The sequence below is a fragment of the Procambarus clarkii genome, chromosome 69, assembly GCF_040958095.1.
Source record: "Procambarus clarkii isolate CNS0578487 chromosome 69, FALCON_Pclarkii_2.0, whole genome shotgun sequence".
NCBI lineage: Eukaryota > Metazoa > Arthropoda > Malacostraca > Decapoda > Cambaridae > Procambarus > Procambarus clarkii.
Window position 1 is genome coordinate 20,395,358 of NC_091218.1, and position 21,700 is coordinate 20,417,057.

Sequence of the window (21,700 nt, forward strand, 5' to 3'; positions counted from 1 at the left end):
CCCACCACCTCACTCCCACTCACACTCCAACGCTCCCAAAATCAATGCTCTCAACTCCCACTCATAATACTGGCTCGAGTGAGTCTTCCCACTCATCCCACAGCACTCGTGAGACCCAAGCCACTGACGCGCCTTTACCCCACAATGTGTCATGATGGCACGCCTTGATCACCACTATGGACCTTTACACCTTACTAATAGTATAACTTATCCTGCATCACCACAACACCCGCCCCCTTCTGCATGCATACACGCATAGTACGTCACCTACATGAGACCAGTCTTAGAGTATGCAGCCTCATCGTGGAGCCCTCCAACTCATAAACACACACACACACGTACGTCCAAAATAGAAAGAACAACGTTTCGGTCCATTCTTGACCATTATCAAGTCGTACAACTATGGTCGACGTCGGACCGAAACGCTGTCGTTTCTCCGTTTTCTGATGTGTGGTTGGGTTTAATCATATCTTCAGCCACGCTATTGTGACTTTTAAATGAGAAGCGTTTGGGCAGGGAGAGACTATGGTACCCTAGGAACAGGTCTGGACACGCTACAGAAGTGGTCTGAAACACACACACACACACACACACACACACACACACACACACACACACACACACACAAGAGTAACAGTAATTACAGCAGGTATGTAAGAGGCGTGGCCCCAGAGCTAGAGATGAACAGGGTGTTGATAGTGCGGTAAGCAAGCAGTGCGGGTGAGCCTGTGAGAGAGAGAACACACAGGTGGGCGAGAGAGGCTGTGGTGGCTACCAGAACCAGGTCATCACATGAATGTGGGAGCCTAGCGACGGGAGGAGACACTGGAAGAGAGGAGAGGGAGAGGAGACAATGTAACAACTCTTGTGTCTTCTCTCTCTCTCCCCTCAAGGGGGGTCTAATGTTTAACCTGGTTGATACCTGCTTGATGGGGTTCTGGGAGTTCTTCTACTCCCCAAGCATGGCCCGAGGCCAGGCTCGACTTGTGAGCTAATGTTGCGTACTAACAACACTAACCTCTCTAATAATGTAGAGGTTAGTGTTGTTAGTGCGGGCAAGGGCCGCTTTGGACCAGCCCATACACCCATTACCTCATCAACGTATCAAGCTGTGAAGAGCTCAGCCTGTAGCAAGAAGCTAGGGCAACACGGCTACCTAGACGAGCGCCTTCAAGACACACAAATAACACTAAACAGGAGGAACTGACACGACCTCCTCCTGTACACACAAAACCAATACACAACGCTAATGAAAGACTAGTTCTCCCACTTCTCAATTTCCCAGAAATTGCAGGTCTTTTTGGTCGAGAACTGGTTAACTTGTGGTCGTGGCCGACGACACCCCTACGAGGAGCACCCAGCATGACTAAACTTGTGACAAGCAGCGCCTGTGTTGGCTGCCTCACAGGGCAGTGGCTAAGGGACATACTGGTCACAGGACAGTGACTAAGGGACATACTGGTCACAGGACAGTGGCTAAGGGACATACTGGTCACAGGGCAGTGACTAAGGGACATACTGGTCACAGGGCAGTGGCTAAGGGACATACTGGTCACAGGGCAGTGGCTAAGGGACATACTGGTCACAGGACAGTGACTAAGGGACATACTGGTCACAGGACAGTGGCTAAGGGACATACTGGTCACAGGACAGTGGCTAAGGGACATACTGGTCACAGGACAGTGACTAAGGGACATACTGGTCACAGGACAGTGGCTAAGGGACATACTGGTCACAGGGCAGTGACTAAGGGACATACTGGTCACAGGGCAGTGGCTAAGGGACATACTGGTCACAGGGCAGTGGCTAAGGGACATACTGGTCACAGGACAGTGACTAAGGGACATACTGGTCACAGGACAGTGGCTAAGGGACATACTGGTCACAGGACAGTGGCTAAGGGACATACTGGTCACAGGACAGTGACTAAGGGACATACTGGTCACAGGGCAGTGACTAAGGGTCATACTGGTCACAGGACAGTGACTAAGGGACATACTGGTCACAGGACAGTGACTAAGGGTCATACTGGTCACAGGACAGTGACTAAGGGTCATACTGGTCACAGGACAGTGACTAAGGGACATACTGGTCACAGGACAGTGGCTAAGGGACATACTGGTCACAGTTAGTGTTAACGGGGCGAGGATAGCTTCAGCTACCTCATCCCTTAGTGTCTATTTATACCTCAATAAACTTATTTCAATTGCAAGTGGGACATGGACCCTGCCATCCATTGAGTGGGTCTCGGGTGAACGGCTGGTGGCTCTCTCCATACACTTGTGTCAGGGTTGGGAAGGTCCTCCATCAACTGGTGGTCACATTCTGGTCCTCCTGGCCACGTTTACCACACCTTAAAGTACTATTTAGTGGGAAATCTTTTTTTGCCACTATTTTTACTCCCAGTTTTCTAGATTTATGATTTCTTGATGACAAGGTTCTGCTTCTGTTTATTTTCCTGCAGGTTAACTTGCCATGATTTCAGGGCTCAACGTCCCCGCGGCCCGGTCCTCGACCAGGCCTCCTGCAGGATGGGACTGGGACTTTTCTAGGCTGGCATCATTGAGAATAATCTGTAAATTTTCAATGTGCTGTAAAATTACTTTTATGTTTGAATTGTTACATTTGGAGGCAGTTTTAATTAATCTTCTTAAGCATATCGCTACATGTCAGGTTTCAAGATGCTCATTTATTCAGTGCGGACTCAATTGGGGGTCGGGCCTGAATGAGAAATTAAGGAGTGCCTAAGGTGCTAATAATTCACAAGATTGGAGAATAAGGAGCCTGGGGGTCATCTGTACAAGTGGTGCCAAGTCACCAGAGGTAAGTGACTTTTGAGTCATGAGTTATATATGATGTGTAAAGTAAACCACTCTATTGTAACGAGAGGGGGGGGGGGGTCGAGAGGGAGAGGTACGGGAGAGGAGAATGGAAGGAGTACTTGTCCGAGGAACACGAGAGCCTCACTTGTGATGCCACACATCCCGCCACCCACCACAGTCACCCTGCCACCCACCACAGTCACCCTGCCACCCACCACAGTCACCCTGCCACCCACCACACCCAACCTGCCACCCACCGCCACCACCCTGCCACCCACCACCGCCACCCCGCATGCCACCCGCAGCAACACACATCCTTGGGACGCAGATAACGAGTCTGCTACTGTCCAAAAGACAGCACAACATGAAGGATTAACCCAGAGTACCAACAAAGGTGTCAGGACGCCAAACACACGCACGCATACCGGCACCAGATACTGGAACAGGACTGACCTGAGATACAAGGAAGCCAGGAACGAGTGCCTCAGAGTGGAGAGAGTGGAGATGGAACTTAACCACATACCACACAATGTCATCACCCAACCTAAACAGACTAATTTGGGTAGTGGCTCCAGTGCCCACTCTGGGCTCCAGTGCCCACTCTGGGCTCCAGTGCCCACTCTGGGCTCCAGTGCCCACTCTGGGCTCCAGTGCCCACTCTGGGCTCCAGTGCCCACTCTGGGCTCCAGTGCCCACTCTGGGCTCCAGTGCCCACTCTGCATGTCATCACACTTGACCCACAGATGAAAGAGATCAATTAAAAGGAGAGAATAAACTGAATTAAACCACATGTCACTGGAAGTGAGAAGAAACATGGGAGACATGATCACCACATACACAATACTTAAGTGAATTCAGGTATCTATTTTTACTACTAGGTAACAGGGGCATAGGGTGAAAAACTTTTGCCCATTGTTTCTCGCCGGCGCCTGGGATCGAACCCGGGACCACAAGCTCACAAGTCCAGTGTGCTGTCCGCTCGGCCGACCGGCTCCCTAGTCTAGTCTAGACTAGGTGTAACTAGTCTTATGCTGATTATTCTCTTAAGTACTCTACACGGGACGCTTGTTAGCGATACTGGACTGTAGTTAAGCGCCTTTTTTCTATCTCTCTTGAAAATTGGTGCCACATCTCTCTCTTGAAAATTGGTGCCACATCTCTCTCTCTTGAAAATTGGTGCCACATCTCTCTCTCTTGAAAATTGGTGCCACATCTCTCTTGAAAATTGGTGCCACATCTCTCTCTTGAAAATTGGGAGCCGAGCGGACAGCACGCTGGACTTGTGATCCTGTGGTCCTGGGTTCGATCCCAAGCGCCGGTGAGAAACAATGGGCAAAAGTTTCTTTCACCCTATGCCCCTGTTACCTAGCAGTAAAATAGGTACCTGGGTGTTAGTCAGCTGTCACGGGCTGCTTCCTGGGGGTGGAGGCCTGGTCGAGGACCGGGCCGCGGGGACACTAAAGCCCCGAAATCATCTCAAGATAACCACATGTCCTCCTTGCCGGCAGCTGGGCAATTCTCGCTTTGTAAGCGACTCGTTACAGATCTCTGTTGTTGTTGTTTAAGATTCGCTACTGGTAACAAAAAGTTCCAAGTAGCAGGGGCTATGGTGAGCCCGTAGTGGACTTACCTGGCACAGGAGCGGGGCAAGTAGCACGGGCTATGGTGAGCCCGTAGTGGACTTACCTGGCACAGGAGCAGGGTTGTAACTTAGTCTCTCTCTCTCAGCTAAAGGTACGCTGAGCAAGGTGTAGGCAGCACTGTCTGCCTCTTTAAATGCCCACCGTGTTACTCACCTAGTTGCGCTTGCGGGGGTTAAGCTCCGCTCTTTCCACCCGCCTCTCAATTGTCAATCAATCAACTGTTACTACTAACTCTTTTCACACACACACACACACACACACACACACACACACACACACACACACACACACACGGTCCGTGATGGTCGAGTAGTTTCGATCTCCTGTACACCAGTTGCATAGTGCTCCTGGCAGTATGGGTTCGAGTCACTTCTGGGGTGTGAGTTTTCAGTTGCATATATGCCTGGGGACCATTCAGGCTTGTTCGCATATATATATATGTATTGCCAGAGTGGTTGACAAATGGAATGCATTAGAGGGTGATGTGGTGGAGGCTGACTCCATACACAGTTTCAAGTGTAGATATGATAGAGCCCGATAGGCTCAGGAATCTGTACACCTGTTGATTGATGGTTGAGAGGCGGGACCAAAGAGCCAGAGCTCAACCCCCGCAAACACAACTAGGTGAGTACAACTAGGCGAGTACACATTTAACACAAGGGGAACACGCACAAGGGGACACAGGTGGAAACTGAGCGCCCAAATGAGCCACAGAGATATTAGAAAGAACTTTTTTAGTGTCAGAGTGGTTGACAAATGGAATGCATTAGGAAGTGATGTGGTGGAGGCTGACTCCATACACAGTTTCAAGTGTAGATATGATAGAGCCCAATAGGCTCAGGAATCTGTACACCTGTTGATTGATGGTTGAGAGGCGGCACCAAAGAGCCAGAGCTCAACCCCCGCAAGCACAACTAGGTGAGTACACACACAAGCAGCAGCCCGTAACAGCTGTGTAACTCCCAAGTACCTATTTACTGCAAGGTAACAGGGTCATCAGGGCGAAAGAAACTCAGCCCATCTATCTCCGACGGCGGCGGGAATCGAACCCAGACTCTAGGATTACGAGTACAGAGCGCTGCCCATTCAGCCACAACCCCCCCCCCTCAATTAGTAAACACACACATACGAACTCCGTTTAGAATTTGAAAAGTAAATATTATGCAAATAAAGTCAGAGTCAATACATTAGATAACCAGGTGGTGGTGCGGGGGGGGGAAGGTGACAAGGAAGGAGCCCAAGAGCTAAATCTTGATCTTGCAGACACAAGTAGGAGAGTGGAGATAGGCGTGTACACACCAACATGTAGGAGTGGTGTGGGGAACAGTGCCAAGAATGACAGCCACACCTGACCTATATGTGTAGCTTGTTTACCACTGTAAAGCCATGGGTGGTTGGTGGTGGTTGATGGTGGTTGGTGGTGGTTGATGGTGGTTGGTGGTGGTGATGGTGGTTGTGACTGCACCGCTGGTTATTGTGATTGCAGTGGTTGTCATAGTTGTGACTGCATGGATAGTTTTGACTGCTTCAGTTGAAGTGGTAATGAGTGTGGTGGTTGTTGGGGATAGTGGTTGTTGGGGATGGTGGTGGTGGTAATGGTATTGTAGCCTGTGGTAGGGGTCACGTCAGCCGTTATGCAAGCCACACCCCCCCCCCCCCCCACAGCCACACACACGCGGGCTGGCTGGCCGACGAGCTGGTCGCTAGCCTCGCACCAACCTCTCTCACCAGGCCTGCCAACTCTCACACCTACACTCTACACTCACTATTTATACCCCCCCCCCCCTCACCACCACACCACCGTACTACACACTACACCCTCCTCAACCCCCCCAACCCCTCCTCGCCACCCCCTCACCCCTACCTACACCCCCCCTCCCTCTCTCTCCTCCCCTACACCTGTTTTACCCACTTGATCTGTACCTTTCCCCTCAGATCATCACCCATCTACACACTTGCTCACCCCCACCTACACACCTGCACTATGATTACCTAGGGTTACACTTAACCTTGCCTACACCCCCACACAACCCCCTGCACACACACACACGTGCGCCCCCCCCCCCCACACACATATACACATACGGGGCCGCAGTAAGGTTCTTTTGGCAGCAGACAAGGGTAAAGGTATATTCTTTCATGCCTTGGCTCAATACACCCGTCACGTGGCCACCACCACCACCCGCCTCTCCCCCATCTCCCAACTAACCCCAAATACACAATGAAACCCCCAATAACGTGATGTGTCTAAGAGGGAAGCTTTTACACCCGTCAGGAGTCTCTTATGATGAACCTGACCCCGGCTGACCCCGTCTGACCCCGGCTGACCCCGGCAGGGCCCTGCAACAGGTCAGAATAACCTTGTCCAGGGTTGCACCTGCATTTGGAACCCAATTCTATGATCCCAAGGCACTCCTTCCCCAAGGGTCATATGCATCTCAGACGCTATGGGAACAAAGGTGTATTTGACCTTCCAATTGCTTGTACTTGACTGATTTTGCTGCTTCTCTGTGGTTGGCCGCCCCGCTTGCTTGATCAGTACCGAAGTGTATGTAGGTGTCAGCCAGGGTGGATACACATGTGTAGTCCCACACCAGCTGTCTCCCCCCTCTTCCAGGAGGTATATTGTGATGCAGTCTGGCCGAAGTGCGGGGTCATTCGGGTTTTCGTCCACTAGGATGTGGGGTTCTCTCTCCGCTGGGCACTGAGCTGAGGCAAGGCTCCTCTTGATGATGTCATTCACATCGTTGTGTCTTGCATGCCAGCCCTTAGAGGTAACACAGTGCAACCCATGCAGTCCATATTGGTGTGCTTCCACCCTGTTGCAAAGACACTTGTATTCAGTGTGATTGGGGCACCACGGCAGAGGGCCAATGCTACAAGGAAGGATTCTGGATCCAGACGCTTGCTTGTTGCCAACATGGAAACCACCAGAAGAAAGTCCCCTTGCAAGGGGAAGCTGCACTGCTCTCAGACGGGCTTTCTCCTTACTTAATGTTGCAGTGCAGAGCAACGGCATCAGCAATTTTATCCACTTATGGGTGGTCCCAGCTGGACTTTGTGTGTTTTTTGTTAGATCTATGATGGGTGCTGAGGCTGCAAGAGCATCCCACTGATCTGAACACCCTGCTGAGTCACTCAGGGGCTCTGGTATGATATCTCTTATAAGGTCGTACGATGTATGGGAGGAGGATAGTAAGGCTGGTAGAGCAATCTGGGAGGCTGTGCGGACACCAAGGCTGCAGAGTCTTATAGGGAGGGTTGCTTGTTCCCATTGAGGGTCGTCCAACGTGAGGTTCAGCGCTTCCTCCAACATGGACCTCAGAGAGGTGTCATACTCATTTAATTTAGGGCTGTTGTAGGACGGAGAACACCTCAGAAAGTCAGGTTAGGGAGAGATAAGGATCTTGTGGAGGAGGAGGAGGAAGGGAGCATCATGGGCATCAATATTGTCAATCCTCTCCAACATTCTTCTTAGGTCAGTGATTTTTGTCTCCAGGATCTCCTCGATTGCTTGTGGGCCAATGGGGGCACCCAGGAGGGTGCAGTCAGGTGGCTCGACAACGAGAATATCTGGAAGAACAGTTTTTATATGGCCAGTGATGTCTGCGTTGCGGGAGACTATTTCACATTTGGATGCATTGAGAATGATGCCCAAAGCTGCTCCTGGATTTTCCTTATAGTCTCCAAAATATATATTTATATTTCATTACATTGTATTACACTTTACAGAGAAAACACACACACACACACACACACACACACACACACACACACACACAGTAGTGGAGTAGTGAGAGTAGTGGGAAAATGGAATGCACTTGGGGAACAGGTTGTGGAAGCAAATACTATTCATACTTTTAAAACTAGGTATGATAGGGAAATGGGACAGGAGTCATTGCTGTAAACAACCGATTACTGGAAAGGCGGGATCCAAGAGTCAATGCTCGATCCTGCAAGCACAAAAAGGTGAGTACAAAAAAGGTGAGTACACACACACACACACCAATCACTGTTCGAAGACGTCATCCAGCTCTTCAGAGGTGGGGTGCGTGCCCAAGACACAGCAAGCATGTCTTCTCTGGATCTTCTCTACTACTACTAGTGAACCAAAGAGTTGAAGCTCAACCCCCGCAAGCACAACTAGGCGAGAACAACCTTGCCAACACACGTCGTCTTCCATTGGATGTCTTACTGACCTCGTCCAAGACCTCGTCACACGTGACAGCACATGTCACATGCCTCCACACTGACCTTCATCACTCACCTCACGAAACACGTCACTCGTGTTGTGCGCACCTGTCACGCTCTTCCCCCCCCCCCCCAGGGCTTACACCTTCACATGTGCCACACATCTGTGCGCTAAACCCGCACAATGGTCCTACACCTGACACGCCCGCTGCAAACCTCCCAGAGCCCTGGCAAGTGCAGAGGTGTGGGGGTGAGGGGGAATACAGTGGTGGAGGGGAGGGGGAATACAGTGGTGGAGGGGGGGGGGTACAGAGGTGTGAGGGGGGTACAGAGGGGTGTGGGGGGTGAGGGGGGGTACAGAGAGGTGAGGAGGGGGGGTACAGAGGTGTGGGGGTGGGGAGGAGGGGCGTCCACAGACGACATGACTGACTAACCTCCAGATCAGACAAGGACCGCTTTCAACCCACACATACCGCTTTAATTCATTGACACCCCCCCCCTATGTCATCTTAAGTGTAGCCCCCCCCCCTCCCGCTCCACACCTCCACGTCGCTTTAGGTATGGGCGTGCGATGAGGACCAGGTGTGGGCGTGTACTCACCTATTCGTACCTGCAGGATCGAGCACTGTCTCTTGGATCCCGCCTTTCCAGCCAGCGGTTGTTTACAGCAATGACTCCTGTCCTATTTCCCTATCATATCTAGTTTTAAAATTATGAATATAGAGTTTGCTTCCACAACCTGCTCCTTAAGTGCATTCCATTTTTCCAGTACTCTCACGCTAAAAGTATACTTCCTAACATCTCTGCGTGACTCATCTGAGTTTCCAGCTTCCACCCATGTCCCCTCGTTCTGTTATTATTACGTGTGAACATTTCATCTATTTCCACTTTGTCAATTCCCCTCAGTATTTTATACGTTCCTATCATATCCCCCCCTCTCCCTTCTATTTTCTAGTGTCGTAAGGTTCAGTTCCTTCAGACGCTCTTCATATCCCATCCCTCGTAACTCTGGGACAAGCCTCGTCGCAAACTTCTGAATCTTTTCCAGTTTCCTTATGTGTTTCTTCAGGTGGAGACTCCATGATGGCGGGGCATACTCTAAGACTGGTCACACGTAGGCAATGTAAAGCGCCTTAATAAAAGCCTCCTCACTTAGGTTTCTGAATGATGTTCAAACAAACAGTGTAGAGTACGCTGCTGTCGTTATCCTATCTATTTATATGTGCCTCAGGAGTTAGATTAGGTGTTAGTCCACTCCCAGGTCTCTTTCTCGAATCGTTACAGGTTAGGGAGCCGGTCGGCCGAGCGGACAGCACGCTGGACTTGTGATCCTGCGGTCCTGGGTTCGATCCCAGGCGCCGGCGAGAAACAATGGGCAGAGTTTCTTTCACCCTATGCCCCTGTTACCTAGCAGTAAAATAGGTACCTGGGTGTTAGTCAGCTGTCACGGGCTGCTTCCTGGGGGTGGAGGCCTGGTCGAGGACCGGGCCGCGGGGACACTAAAAAGCCCCGAAATCATCTCAAGATAACCTCAAGGTAGGCAGTTCCCTTTCATTGTGTACTGTCACTTTGGTCTCCTATCACCTGATCCAATTTCCATAACTTACATTTACTCGTGCTGAACTCTGACCATCTCTGCAACCCGTCAAAGTCCTCTTGGAGGATCCTACAATCCTTATGTCACAACTCTTCTCATTAATTTTGCATCATCCGCGAACATTGACATGTAGGATTCCACTCCTGTAAACATATCATTTACGTAAATTAGAACTAGGATTGATCCCAGCACCGATCCTTGTGGTACTCCACTCGTTATTGTTCGCCAGTCCGACTTCTCACCCCTTACCATTACTCTCTGGCTCCTTCCTGTTAGGTAGTTCCTCACACATGCTAGGACCTTTCCGCCTACTCCTGCCTGCCTCTCAAGTTTGAATAGCAGTCTCATGTGCGGTACTGTATCAAAGGCCTTTTGACAGTCTAGAAATATGCAATCTGCCCAGCCTGCATATTTCCTGCAGGACGTGTGGTGAGGGCCAGGTGTGGACGTGTGGTAAGGGCCAGGTGTGGACGTGTGGTGAGGGCCAGGTGTGGGCGTGTGGTGAGGGCCAGGTGTGGGCGTGTGGTGAGGGCCAGGTGTGGGCGTGTGGTGAGTGCCAGGTGTGGGCGTGTGGTGAGGAGACTAGAGCCAGGTGTACGCCACTGGTGGCAGGGCAGGCGCGCCCGTACACACACTATGTGATAATTATAGCAGGTGGCCCCACACACACACACTTTAGTGGTTCGTACCCAGGCCTCCAACTCCTCCCAAAACTCCATCCCTCTACACTAGAGGGGCTCCATCCCTCTAGTGCAGAGGGGCTCCATCCCTCTAGTGCAGAGGGGCTCCATCCCTCTAGTGCAGAGGGGCTCCATCCCTCTAGTGCAGAGGGACTCCATCCCTCTAGTGCAGAGGGACTCCATCCCTCTAGTGCAGAGGGACTCCATCCCTCTAGTGCAGAGGGACTCCATCCCTCTAGTGCAGAGGGACTCCATCCCTCTAGTGCAGAGGGACTCCATCCCTCTAGTGCAGAGGGACTCCATCCCTCTAGTGCAGAGGGACTCCATCCCTCTAGTGCAGAGGGACTCCATCCCTCTAGTGCAGAGGGACTCCATCCCTCTAGTGCAGAGGGACTCCATCCCTCTAGTGCAGAGGGACTCCATCCCTCTAGTGCAGAGGGACTCCATCCCTCTAGTGCAGAGGGACTCCATCCCTCTAGTGCAGAGGGACTCCATCCCTCTAGTGCAGAGGGACTCCATCCCTCTAGTGCAGAGGGACTCCATCCCTCTAGTGCAGAGGGACTCCATCCCTCTAGTGCAGAGGGACTCCATCCCTCTAGTGCAGAGGGACTCCATCCCTCTAGTGCAGAGGGACTCCATCCCTCTAGTGCAGAGGGACTCCATCCCTCTAGTGCAGAGGGACTCCATCCCTCTAGTGCAGAGGGGCTCCATCCCTCTACACTCCCAACATCCAGGCCTCAGATACCCTAGGAAGGTCAGATTACAAGTGTCCCTTCCAACATCAGCCCAAATTGTCCCAGTTTGTCCAAATGCTGTAGTACCAATTTCGACTTTCTAACTGCCCTTTACGTCAACAGATGTACGACGGAGCACATCGTTACATAGCACATGAACAAGAGGATGGGGGAGGGGAGGGGGGAGGGAAAAGGGGGGTAAGGGGGGGGGTGTGGACCAAATTTGAGGATAATCGATGAAGTCGTTGTGGAGATATCATCAATGGTAACAAAACAAACCATTAGTCCCCAAGGCAGCCGTCAGGACTTGACGCCTCACCCAAATACAACTACACTACTCTACAGCGATGTTGTTGTTGTTGTTGTTGTAGATTCAGCTACTCGGAACAGGTTCCAAGTAGCACGGGCTATGGTGAGCCCGTAGTGGCCTTACCTGGCACAGGAGCGGGGCTGTGTGAGTGTACACAACGCCAGCACATAAACCTTATAAAGTGACCGTCAATCCGATGGGTCTCAAGTTTCAGTCATTCATTTGGAATGAATGATTCCATTCAGCCGTGTTAATGTATATTCGAGAAAATAGCAGCTTTGAATACCCAGTAAGATGTAACTGATGAATGGGGGGGGGAGGGGGAGTGGGGGGGGGGTTACAAGCCCATAGTGAGGATGGGTCGCGCCACCACGCATCTCACTATATATATACCAATTCTCATTATCAGGGAAAAGCGCCAAGGCATTACGACTTTATAGCACTGGGAAGGGGTAAGGATAAAGAATTTGGGATGGGACGGTGGGAAGGAAGGAATGGTGCTAAATCACTTGGACGGTCGGGGGATTGAACGCCGACCTGCATGAAGCGAGACCGTCGCTCTACCGTCCAGTCAAAGTGACTGGGTATATATATATACCGAGTGCACTCCAGTCTTTAACTACCAAATGAGGTACAACAACAAAAACAAAAAGAAGGCCTGGTCGAGGACCGGGCCGCGGGGACGCTAAGCCCCGAAATCATCTCAAGAAGATAACCATACAGTCACACCTTCATCAGTAAAGGCGTCATCACTGACGGTCCTAACGCGACCGCCTTAATTCAAACAGAAACCCATAAGTTGTTAAGTAGTTTGGGTGCTGCGGGTGAGGCGCGGCCGCTACCCACAGCACCCTGAATTATGAGGGTGTGGTGAGGGTGTGGTGAGGGTGTGGTGAGGGTGTGGTGAGGGTGTGGTGAGGGCAGAGTGGCCTCACGCGAGCCCCGACTATACACCACCACCAACCTGGTCACGAGTAAATATGAGAAAAGGAGTAAATATGACCAATATATAAAGGATACAAAAACACATCCAGAGTGTGAGACCCAAATGCTCAGTCTCTTCTCACCACTTGGGCTGGACGGTAGAGCGACGGTCTCGCTTCCTGCAGGTCGGCGTTCAATCCCCCGACCGTCTAAGTGATTTGGCACCAATTCCTTTCCCCCGTCCCATCCTAAATCCTTATCCTGACTCCTCCCCAGTGCTACATAGTAGTAATGACTTTATGCTTTCCCCCTGATAGTTCTCTTCTCTCACCACTTTTCCTCTCAATCTCTCACTTTCTCTACAACAAGAATCCTAAACATTACAATAATAATGTTCCTTTTTCTCCGCCAGAAACGCATATATACCTGTAAGATCTTTTGTATTACTTAATGAGTCAATGTGAGTAAACGGAAGTAGGTATGGCTGTGGGTGATGGGTGAGGAGTGAGGGAGGGGGAGAGAAGTGAGGGGTGAGGCGTGAGGGAGGGGGCGAGGCGTGAGGGGTGAGGGAGAGCGTGGGAGAGGTGGTGGGGAAGAAGAGTGCGCGAGGAGATAACACCACACACACACACACACACACACACACACACACACACACACACACACACACACACACACACACACACACACACACCCCTGCCAGGTGAGGACTCCAAACCCCGTCATTAAGACTACTAGCTGTAGTGTGCGCTGGGGGCCCGACAAGACGTGCTGGCGGAGGCCAACACAGTGCCACCACCACCACGAGGGAGGAGGTGCCGTGCCTCGTGTGAAGGTGCCAGTCATACACCCCCAACACCCGCCAGGTCGCCTGCACCACCACCACCACTGCTCAATGGCAGCAGGCAGCCACACAGCGACCTCTTCACCCACCTGGTTCTAAACCCTCGCTCGCTCTAGCTCCAGGGAAGACTAATAGAGAGGGGAGGGACAGGGAGGAAGACAGAGACGGGTATAGGAACACGTAGCACTGTCTAAAATAGGGAAGTAGACAGGGCTCTTCAATGAGGCCAGTGGCCACTCCGAGCGTGCGGCTCCCCTTGCAGGGAGGGGGGGGGGGGGGATACGCACGCTGGGGTGGGGTGGGGGGGGAGATACGCACGCTAGGGTGGGGTAGGTACGCCAACAGGTGCAGCGACCCACAATAGTCCGCGGACAGAGGTGAGCAACAGGTGCAGCCGCGACCCACAATAGGGGAGATGATCGCGGGAGGGGGAGCGACCTTCTCAGTAACTAGTTAACACCAATGCAGCCTTAGTGATAACAATTGGTGTGGTGGAGTGTGTATGTATGAGGTTATCTGGTGGTGTAGCAATCCTCCCTCACCCCCACACACCTCCCACACACCTCCACACACCTCCCTCACCCCCTCCTACAGCCAATCCGGATATAGAAACTGTACAAAATGCTTGATGTATGGCCTTTATTTCATCTCTTATTATGCTGAGTTAGGAAGTTCCTTTCCACAACTTTACGGCCAACGTGTCTGCCTGTCCGGGATGGGTGCTTTAGGTAAGTCAGCGCAGTGTGCTGCTTGCTGTGACACATCTCTGTATGGTTAGTTGGTGGCTTGGCAACCGCTCGTGTCTGGCTATAGTGAGGCCACACACACACACACACACACCACACACACCACACACACCACACACACACACACACACACACACACACACACACACCACACACACCACACACACACACACACACACACACACACACACACACACACACACACACACACCACACACACACCACACACACACACCACACACACACACACACACACCACACACACACACACACACACACACACACACACACACACCACACACACACCACACACACACACACCACACACACACACACCACACACACACACCACACACCACACACACACACACACACACACACCACACACACCACACACACACACACACACACACACACACACACACACACACACACACACACACACACACACACACACATCTCATGTTAGCACTCTCCAGGTATATATTTACAGTCCTCAGGTGCAGCAAAAATCAATTTCTCTGGAATAGAAGTTCCCTTCCCTGTTTTGTATTCATCTCTTTGTTGTCCATATAATCTACCTGGATGTATTATATTTCACAACATCAGGTGATTTTTATTTACAGAACTATCTTTCCATTTTTTTTATTTAATCTGGTTTGTTAGTGATTGTTAGTAGAGTGTGTGTGCACATGTGGTCCTTAGTGGTGTGGCCAGAAGAGGGAGACTGGCCATGTGCTCAATCACCTAGTTGTGCTTGACTGGGTCGAGCTTCGGCTCTTTGGTCCCGCCTCTCAACTATTAATCAACTGGTATACAGCTTCCTGAGGTTATCGAGTTGCCGCATCTACATTTTAAACTGTGTATAGTCAGCCTCCGCCACATTACTTCCTAGCGCATCCCATTAATGAACCATGACACTGACAAAAATCTTCCTAATATGTCTGGGTTATTTGGGTACTCACCCGTGTTCCCATGTGCGAGTACCACCCGTGTTCCCATGTGCGAGTACCACCCGTGCAAAATAATCTGTCTTTATCTACGCTGTCAATCACCCGGAAAATTTTGTATGTAGCGATTATGTCTCCCCGGAACTCTTCTGTCTTCCAGCGACGTGAGGTGCAAATCACGCAGCCTGTCCTCGTAACTCACACCCCTAAGTTCTGGGACTACCTTACCTTGAGGTTACCTTGAGGTGCTTCCGGGGCTTAGCGTCCCCGCGGCCCGGTCGTCGACCAGGCCTCCTGGTTGCTGGACTGATCAACCAGGCTGTTGGACGCGGCTGCTCGCAGCCTGACGTATGAGTCACAGCCTGGTTGATCAGGTATCCTTTGGAGGTGCTTATCCAGTTCTCTCTTGAACACTGTGAGGGGTCGGCCAGTTATGTCCCTTATGTGTAGTGGAAGCGTGTTGAACAGTCTCGGACCTCTGATGTTGATAGTTCTCTCTTGAACACTGTGAGGGGTCGGCCAGTTATGTCCCTTATGTGTAGTGGAAGCGTGTTGAACAGTCTCGGACCTCTGATGTTGATAGAGTTCTCTCTCAGAGTACCTGTTCCTAGTCTGGATGTGTGAGATGGGGGGATAAATAGAAATAATGTGTATGAAAGCGAGAAGTTGAAGTGTTTATAGTGGTGAGTGTATGCACGAGGACAATTGAGTGGAGGTGATTAGGCCATGTCCTCCAAGTCAAGACTCAGCACGTGGGCCCCGACCTTCAACACCTAATAAACAGGCACCAGGGACGGCTTTAAGGACTACCAACACCTTCAACATTAAAGAAGATACAACACAGGAAATATCCAAATTGAGTGGACAATAGAGGGGTTATCTTGAGGTTATCTTGAGATGATTTCGGGGCTTTAGTGTCCCCGCGGCCCGGTCCTCGACCAGGCCTCCACCCCCAGGAAGCAGCCCGTGACAGCTGACTAACTCCTGGTTACCTGGTTGATGGGGTTCTGGGAGTTCGTCTACTCCCCAAGCCCGGCCCGAGGCCAGGCTCGACTTGTGAGAGTTTGGTCCACCAGGCTGTTGCTTGGAGCGGCCCGCAGGCCCACATACCCACCACAGCCCGGTTGGTCCGGCACTCCTTGGAGGAATAAATCTAGTTTCCTCTTGAAAATGTCCACGGTTGTTCCGGCAATATTTCTTATGCTTCCCAGGTACCTATTTACTGCTAGGTAACAGGGGCATTCAGGGTGAAAGAAACTTTGCCCATTTGTTTCTGCCTGGTGCGGGAATCGAACCCGCGCCACAGAATTACGAGTCCTGCGCGCTATCCACCAGGCTACGAGGCCCCTTATCATATTCACAACTTCAGACCAACATGTATTTAGCAGGCGAGGAGTCACAATAACGGGGCTGAAGTATGTTGACCAAACCACACACTAGAAGGTGAAGGGACGACCACGTTTCGGTCCGTCCTGGACCATTCACAATCGACTTGAGAATGGTCCAGGACGGACCGAAACGTCGTCGTCCCTTCACCTTCTAGTGTGTGGTCTGGTCAACATGTATATAGCAACATTTAGGCCAATCTCTTGAGGGTTATTTAAGGGGGGGGGGAAGAAGTATTGGAGATGTAAGTTGTAGAAATGTGGAAATATAATGAATTATAACACAGAGGCGGGCTGCCTGCCTGTCGGTCTGCCTTCCTGACAAGAAGTGTGTGCTTGCTCTCTCTCTCTTGTCAGGGAACCGCCAATGTTTGTAAAGTTATCATATGAGCCGATGTTATCATATTAGGCTTCGTGTTATGTCCACTCGCTGGTCATATCCTCTAGTCGTTACACAGAGGTCGGTCCCCTTCATTGTGGGACAGTCTCTTTGGTCTCTCGTCACCGGTTCACATTTCCATCACAAGGGGCATCAGGGTGAAGGAAACTCTGCCCATTTGTTTCCGCCTCCGCCGGGTGATCGAACCCGGGCCCTTATGACTACGAATGCCGAACGCTTGTCCACTCAGCCGTCAGACCTCCCCTCCCCCTCCCTCTCTGTGTATTTACTTAGTTGTACTCGCCTAGTTGTGCTTGCGGGGGTTGAGCTCTGGCTCTTTGGTCCCGCCTCTCAACTGTCAATCAAATAATGTACAGGTTCCTGAACCAATTGGGCTCTATCATATCTACAATTGAAACTGTGTGTGGGGGAGGGGGATCTGTGCGTGCGTGTGGGGGGGTCATCTGTGCGTGCGTGCGTGCGTGTGTGTGTGTGTGGGGGGGGGGGTGCGTGCGTGCATGTGTAAAAAGTAAGGTGAGTGTGGCGTTGGCAGCCCTGCCCACCAATCAGCTGGTGACCGTGGGAGGGAGAGAGAGGGAGAGGGGGGGGGGGATGTGGGGCTAAGATGTGGCTGGTGGCAGACGGGTGGGGGTGTGGTGGGTGTGGAAGAGGGAGGGCAGAGGCTGAAGGGTGCATAGAGGCAGCTCCTGGTGGTAGGGTGAGATTTAGGGAGGAAGGGAGTGAGTGGGAGTACGGGGCCGGAAGGTGTAAGAGTGGGAGGAGCAACCGTACACAGTTGCCAGCTACCACCACCCACCGGCCGCCCCCACACACTGCCCCTCACCACAACCAACACCTCTTAACACCTCCCAGTGAGCCAAATGGTTCCGGAAAGAAACACATGCCTACACAACACTACCCACCATGTATATAATCAACAAATAACACATGTAGGAACATCAGGTGCAGCGCGCACGTGATTACTCTCCACGTGGCTGGCCTGCACCACGTGCTTATCTAGCCCCGCCCCCCTGCCACGCTGCCGCCTTTACTCCGCGTGGTATGCCACGTTTCCTGGCTACGAGCCATCGATCACATACCCCAGGGGGGGGGATGTACTCGCTTTATCAACCATTCTCACCATTTACAAACATTATACTAAGATAGTAAATAATAACAATCGTGTCTATACACAAGCGATATATATATATGAGGACATTCTGAGGCGAATACCACTGCCACTGATAGTACCACCACCCACCGGGTGCAGCCACAAGAACACACACCAACAGTAGCCACAAGCACTACCAACAGTAACCACAACCACTACCACAAGCACCACCACAGTAGCCACAACCACCACCAACACAGCGGCTGGATCTTACAGGTCAAATGACATGAATTACAAGCGTCTTCCACCTGCTCTTGAACCCTCCCCACCACCAATTTACTCCCCCAACCATGCCACTACACCCTCCTGTTAAACGGCTTCCCCAATTTCGCCTGTCCAGGCCCTCTCTCCTGAGTCTTCCTTACTGGTCAATTTCTTGGGTCAGTTTGCAATTGCAAAACATCCATTACAACGTTGAATGAATTACATCCATTCACAATCGACTTGAGAATGGTCCAGGACAGACCGAAACGTGGTCGTCCCTTCAACTTCTAGTGTGTGGTCTGGTCAACATACTTCAGCCCCGTTATTGTGACTCATCGCCTGCACCCATTACAACACTCGGCAATGTAATTGGATGACGTTTGTACCCGTGGATTCATCTGTCTTCACATATCTGTGCTTGCAGGATCGAGTTGTTAGCTCTTGGACCCCGCCTTTCTACCCGTGGGTTGTTAATGTATCGACTACCAGCCCATTTTGTCTACCTTATCTGTATGAAGAAGAATGTTTGTCCGCAGTAGGACGTCAGAAGGCTTAGGGCTCGCCTCAGCCCAACCTTTTCACGGTGACACATGCGGGGTATGGGAGTGTCAGGGCCAGTTGGGGTCGCCTCCAACGCCCACCCTTTAATGATAATCGGCTACCAAAACTCCCCCCCCCCCTTCCCCACCCGCTTCTCAAGATTTTCATAACATCTGATACCGGAGCTTTGTTTTCCGTAGAGTTTTACTGACTAACCTTCCTGTGTGATGGGCAGTGTTAGTTAGCATCACGGAGCTGGTTCTTGACGCACTGCACGCCCCTTCACATAGTCTAGGGCACCTACACAAATGCACCAAAATGTATTAGAAAGAAAATCGTAAGATTACATTTTTTTTTTTGAGACAGAGGGAGGGGGAGAAGGGAGAGGGAGGGGAGAAGTGGGAGAGGGAGGGGAGAAGTGGGGAGAGGGAGGGGGAAGTGGGGAGAGGGAGGGGAAGAAGGGGAGAGGTGGGGAGAGTATAGATGAGGGGGGGGGGGAAGATATTGCGGGGCACTAAGTCCCAGGCACCGCCGGGTACCCCATCTTATCTACTACACGTTTCACTCACTCTCACATGCACTCCTACACTCGTATGTGCCCCCCCCCCCACACACACACGCGCGAGAAGTATCACATGACTAAGAGCAACAATTACTGGAGGCTGTGATGACGTAGGTGGCCAGGTGTGACCGCCCAGCCGCGCGCTCATACAGGTATACACGTGGAGGCTCTCTTACTGCTGGAGGAGAGATATACTCATATATATATTTATATATATGTGTGTGTGTGTGGGGGGGGGTGTACTCACCTATTTGTGCTCGCGGGGGTTGAGCTCTGGCTCTTTGGGCCCGCCTCTCAACTGTCAATCAACTGGTGTACAGGTTCCTGAGCCTCCTGGGCTCTATCGTATGATAAATGATAAAATAAATGTGAAAACCCTAACAAACACCTCTCAAAAGATAGCCCAGGATAGCTACCAAACACCCACACACACACACCATCCACCAGCAAGGCGCCTGCTATCACAACTCTGCTATAAACCAAAAAAGTTGCGAGAGCCATAATATTGAAGGTGTGGACTGGTGAGTAGTGGCAGGAGACGAGGGTGTTCTCGCTAGGTGAGTGAGCTGAATACACTACCCCTCTGGTGCATAACAACATAACAACAAAGGCAACTGCAGAAGGCCTATTGGCACATACGAGGCAGCTCCTATCTGCACCCAATACCTCAACACATCCACTGATACACGAGGCTAAACCCCGGCCAACACACTACCACCATTGACATGTTACGCGTTTAAACTTAGTAAATAAGAGACCTGCAGTTTTGGTGTAAAAGCGGCAATGTATGTGATCTTTATCGAGTGACAATGTAACCTTGCTAACGCCTCCACCCTACACACAAACACGGCATCATCAGCAGCATATGGGAAGCTAAAATGAATTAGATTATCATTTAAAACTAAATATGTGCTTCATCAAGATGAGGTACACAGCCTGTGTGAGGCCAACACCACACTATGCAGAACAGACGCGCAATTCACACCTCGTGACCCACAAAACTAAACTTTAAACAGTGAAAAGGGTTTCAACAAGACTAGTACCTGAATTAAGAGGACCTACGAGGGGGGTCCTCGTAGGTCCTCGTCCAACCACTTGGGCTGGACGGTAGAGCGACGGTCTAGCTTCATGCAGGTCGACGTTCAATCCCCGACCGTCCAAGTGGTTGGGCACCATTCCTTTCCCCCGTCCCATCCCAAATCCTTATCCTGATTCCTTCCCAGTGCTATATAGTCGTGATGGCTTGGCACTTTATCCCTGATAGTTCCCTTCTCCCAAGAGAGGAGAAGGAACAAACAGAACACAATCACAACATTCAAGATGCTGAGGGGAACAGGCAAGGTGTACAAAACAACCATCTTTAGAGAGAATATAAAAAGAGAGAACAAGAGGAAACTTCCAAAGGAGAGATAATAACTAGAGAAATACTCAAGATCCTACACGAATATATAGTCGTGTATATCCCCGATACATTGACAACACTAATAATACTGCGCCTTAATGTGTGTTATTACGCCGCATTTCTAACACACTCGTCAATTCCGTAAATATAAATGTGCGGTATGAGGCTAGAGGGCGGGTGGGTGCGCAGCGCACATGGCTAGTAGGTGCGCAGCGCACGTGGCCAGTGGGGGCTCCCTTGCTGGTACCTTAGGTCAGCCGCTTACCTTCTTACCTTCAACAATTTTTGCTGGAGAAGCAAATCAAGATTAAGGGTTGCACACACACACACACTGCTACCCGCCTGGAGGCTGACTCCATACACAGTTTCAAATGCAGATTTGATAAGAGCGCAGTAGGCTCAGGAATCTGTACACCAGTTGAGAGGCGGGAGCAAAGAGCCAAAGCTCAACCCCCCCGGAAGCACACCTAGGTGAGTACACTCCCCCGGCCTACACCTACACCACTTAACAGTATTCACCAACAAATTTTTAAGAAGTCCACAACTAAAAACCTAATTATTAAGAGATTGAGCGAGTTATTAAGGGGAAAGCGCCAAGTCATTACGACTATATAGC

General features: G+C 51.1%; 1 protein-coding gene across 3 annotated transcripts in view; it reads right to left on the reverse strand.

Annotated features, from left to right (window-relative positions):
* The window catches only part of LOC123772094 (uncharacterized), a 95,570-nt gene that overhangs the window by 51,478 nt on the left and 22,392 nt on the right, over positions 1 to 21,700 (reverse strand). The window contains exon 1 of one of the 3 annotated variants that reach the window (XM_069311167.1): positions 19,337 to 19,415. The exons of the other annotated variants lie outside the window; for them this stretch is intronic. The gene's annotated coding sequence lies outside the window, so the exon portion shown is untranslated. Of the gene's footprint in view, positions 1 to 19,336; positions 19,416 to 21,700 lie in introns of those variants that run through there. 3 annotated transcript variants of the gene reach the window in all.